Source organism: Microcebus murinus, chromosome 32 (genome assembly GCF_040939455.1).
Source record: "Microcebus murinus isolate Inina chromosome 32, M.murinus_Inina_mat1.0, whole genome shotgun sequence".
Taxonomy (NCBI): domain Eukaryota; kingdom Metazoa; phylum Chordata; class Mammalia; order Primates; family Cheirogaleidae; genus Microcebus; species Microcebus murinus.
Window position 1 is genome coordinate 5109204 of NC_134135.1, and position 3658 is coordinate 5112861.

General features: G+C 65.7%; 1 pseudogene; it reads left to right on the top strand.

The window, feature by feature from the left end:
- The first annotated feature begins 545 nt into the window (after positions 1-545).
- Positions 546-3658, top strand: LOC142865769 (suppressor of cytokine signaling 6-like; annotated as a pseudogene).

Sequence of the window (3658 nt, forward strand, 5' to 3'; positions counted from 1 at the left end):
GAGGGGGGAGGAGGAGGGGGGAGGAGGAGGAGGGGGGAGGAGGAGGGGAGGAGGAGGAGGGGGGAGGAGGAGGAGGAGGGGGGAGGAGGAGGGGGGAGGAGGAGGAGGGGGGAGGAGGAGGAGTGGGGAGGAGGAGGGGGGAAGAGGAGGGGGGAGGGGGGAGGAGGAGGGGGGAGGGGGGAGGAGGAGGGAGGAGGGGGGAGGAGGAGGGAGGAGGAGGAGGGGGGAGGAGGGGGGAGGAGGAGGGGGGGAGGAGGGGGGAGGAGGAGGGGGGAGGAGGAGGGGGGAGGAGGGGGGAGGAGGAGGGAGGAGGAGGAGGAAGGAGGAGGAGGAAGGAGGAGGAGGAAGGAGGAGGAAGGAGGAGGATTGGCGTGGCAGTCGCCCCGCGCGGGGCGAGGAAGCGGAGCAGGGCCGCCGCCGAAAATGGCTCCAAAAGTTAAATGAAGCTGGAAAAACTCATAGATGCAGCCTCGCAGCCTCTCCAGATGTTTGGGGATAGTATTCCAGAGAGACGTTGATCCCCTTGGATTAGGTAACTAGTCATAATGAAGAAAATTAGTCTTAAACCCTTCCGGAAATCTTTTAACTTGAATGAAAGTAAAGAAGAAACTGACTTCATGGCAGCGCAACCCCATCACTAGCCAGAGACTTTGGAAGACGGTCCCTATTTGGTGGCTGCTCCGGTGAAGACACGGCCAGCTGTGATGTCAACAGTGAAGATGAAAAGGCGGCAAAACCAGATCCAAAGTGGAAGCCGAACGGGGACATTAGGAAGGAGGCTTTCTGCAAAACGGAAGCTGAGGGCAGGGCCAGCCCGCCCGGGAGCTCTGCCGATGGGCGCCTTCTCCTCGCCCTCCGCACCGAGGGCCGTCAAAGACGCGAGGGCCAGAGCGCACGCGGCCAGCCTCCTCCGCGGCGTCGCTGCAGCCCGCACCCCGGCCTCTACAGCCCGCACCCTGGCCTCTACAGCCCGCACCCTGGCCTCTACAGCCCGCACCCTGGCCTCTACAGCCCGCACCCTGGCCTCCGCGGCGTCACTACAGCCCGCACCCTGGCCTCTACAGCTCGCACCCTGGCCTCTACAGCTCGCACCCTGGCCTCTACAGCCCGCACCCTGGCCTCCGCGGCCGTCACTACAGCCCGCACCCTGGCCTCTACAGCTCGCACCCTGGCCTCTACAGCTCGCACCCTGGCCTCTACAGCCCGCACCCTGGCCTCCGCGGCCGTCACTACAGCCCGCACCCTGGCCTCTACAGCTCGCACCCTGGCCTCTACAGCCCGCACCCTGGCCTCCGCGGCGTCACTACAGCCCGCACCCTGGCCTCCGCGGCCGTCACTGCAGCCCGCACCCTGGCCTCCGTGGCGTAGCTACAGCCCGCACCCTGGCCTCCGCGGCGTCACTACAGCCCGCACCCTGGTCTCCGCGGCGTCACTACAGCCCGCACCCTGGCCTCTACAGCCCGCACCCTGGCCTCCGCGGCGTCGCTGCAGCCCGCACCCTGGCCTCCGCGGCCGTCACTGCAGCCCGCACCCTGGCCTCCTCGGCCGTCACTGCAGCCCGCACCCTGGCCTCCGCGGCCGTCACTACAGCCCGCACCCTGGCCTCTACAGCCCGCACCCTGGCCTCCGCGGCGTCGCTGCAGCCCGCACCCCGGCCTCCGCGGCGTCACTACAGCCCGCACCCCGGCCTCCGCGGCGTCGCTGCAGCCCGCACCCCGGCCTCCGCGGCGTCGCTGCAGCCCGCACCCCGGCCTCCGCGGCGTCGCTGCAGCCCGCACCCCGGCCTCCGCGGCCGTCGCTGCAGCCCGCACCCCGGCCTCCGCGGACGTCGCTACAGCCCGCACCCTGGCCTCCGCGGCCGTCGCTGCAGCCCGCACCCTGGCCTCCGCGGACGTCGCTACAGCCCGCACCCTGGCCTCCGCGGCGTCGCTGCAGCCCGCACCCCGGCCTCCGCGGCCGTCACTACAGCCCGCACCCCGGCCTCCGCGGCGTCACTACAGCCCGCACCCCGGCCTCCGCGGACGTCGCTACAGCCCGCACCCCGGCCTCCGCGGCGTCACTACAGCCCGCACCCCGGCCTCCGCGGCGTCACTACAGCCCGCACCCGGGCCTCCGTGGCGTCGCTGCAGCCCGCACCCCGGCCTCCGCGGCCGTCACTACAGCCCGCACCCCGGCCTCCGCGGCGTCACTACAGCCCGCACCCGGGCCTCCGCGGCGTCGCTGCAGCCCGCACCCCGGCCTCCGCGGCCGTCACTACAGCCCGCACCCCGGCCTCCGCGGCCGTCACTACAGCCCGCACCCCGGCCTCCGCGGACGTCGCTACAGCCCGCACCCTGGCCTCCGCGGCGTCGCTGCAGCCCGCACCCTGGCCTCCGCGGCGTCACTACAGCCCGCACCCTGGCCTCTACAGCCCGCACCCTGGCCTCCGCGGCCCACGGCTCTGAGGAGACGCGCATGGAAACGGAGGCGAGCGTCGAAGCCTTGGCTCTTCTAGCCCGAGTCCTGCCCTGAACGGCGTTCGCAAAGATTTCCACGACCTTCGGTGCGAGACTGCGTGCGGGGCAGGCCAGTTCACTGAAGAGCTCAGCTTCTAGACGGAGACCTGCCCCTCCACCTGGGTGAGCACGTGCCGGGGTTGCTGGGCTTAGGCCGCAGGACCGCACCCAGCACGCCGTGCCCTTAGATGAGGGTGCACCCTCCGGAAGGGTCTTCTCCCATGGAGGTCTCTGCGGCTCCTGCTCAGGTGGGAGGGCGCCCTTCCCTGAAGGTGAGAAGCAGGTAGGCCAGGACCTAGTCGCGGCCCGGAGATCTTTGTGGGGCAGCCCGTGAACGGCTCGTTGGTTGCCACCGCAGGAGTCGTGTTGCAGAGCCCCAGAGCGGGTCACGGGGTCACGATGACGCTGCTCCACTCTCGCCATCGCTACCTCCAAGGCAGAACAATCAGATCCAAAGGAACTTCGGTGGGCTCACTGGCACAGATGTCCACGTGGCTGAAAGTATGCGCTGTCATTTGAATTTTGATCCTAACTCTCTCCTGGGGTTGCACGAGTTTATGCCTCAGTGCAAAGTAGCGGTCCCATGGTTGTGACAACCCTTACAGAGGAGCTGGGAAAACGTGCAAAACAAGGATGGTGCTGGGGACCAGTCACACGCTGGGGGCTGAGGGGAAGCTAGCGAATGTGCAACATGGTTCTTTCCTTGTTCCGGACAGTTCTGATGACCGTTATCTTTTAAGCTTGAGCTTTCGCTCCCATGGGAAGACACTTCACACTAGAATCGAGCACTCAAATGGTAGGTTTAGCTTTTATGAACAACCAGATGTGGAAGGACATACATCCATAGTCGACCTAATTGAACATTCAATCAGGGACTCTGAAAATGGAGCTTTCTGTTATTCAAGGTCTCTGTCGCCTGGATCTGCAACGTACCCTGTCAGACTGACCAGCCCAGCGCCCCGGTTCACGCAGGTGCGTTCTTTGCAGTACCTGTGTCGTTTTACCAGAATAGACTTAATTCAGAAACTGCCTTTGCCAAACAAAATGAAGGATTATTTACAGGAGAAGCACTACTGAAAGATTGAGAACCCTGCATAATGCACTTTGGGAATAAGAAAAAGAGATTGAAATACAGTTTACAAACTTTCATTGCCATCAAAATC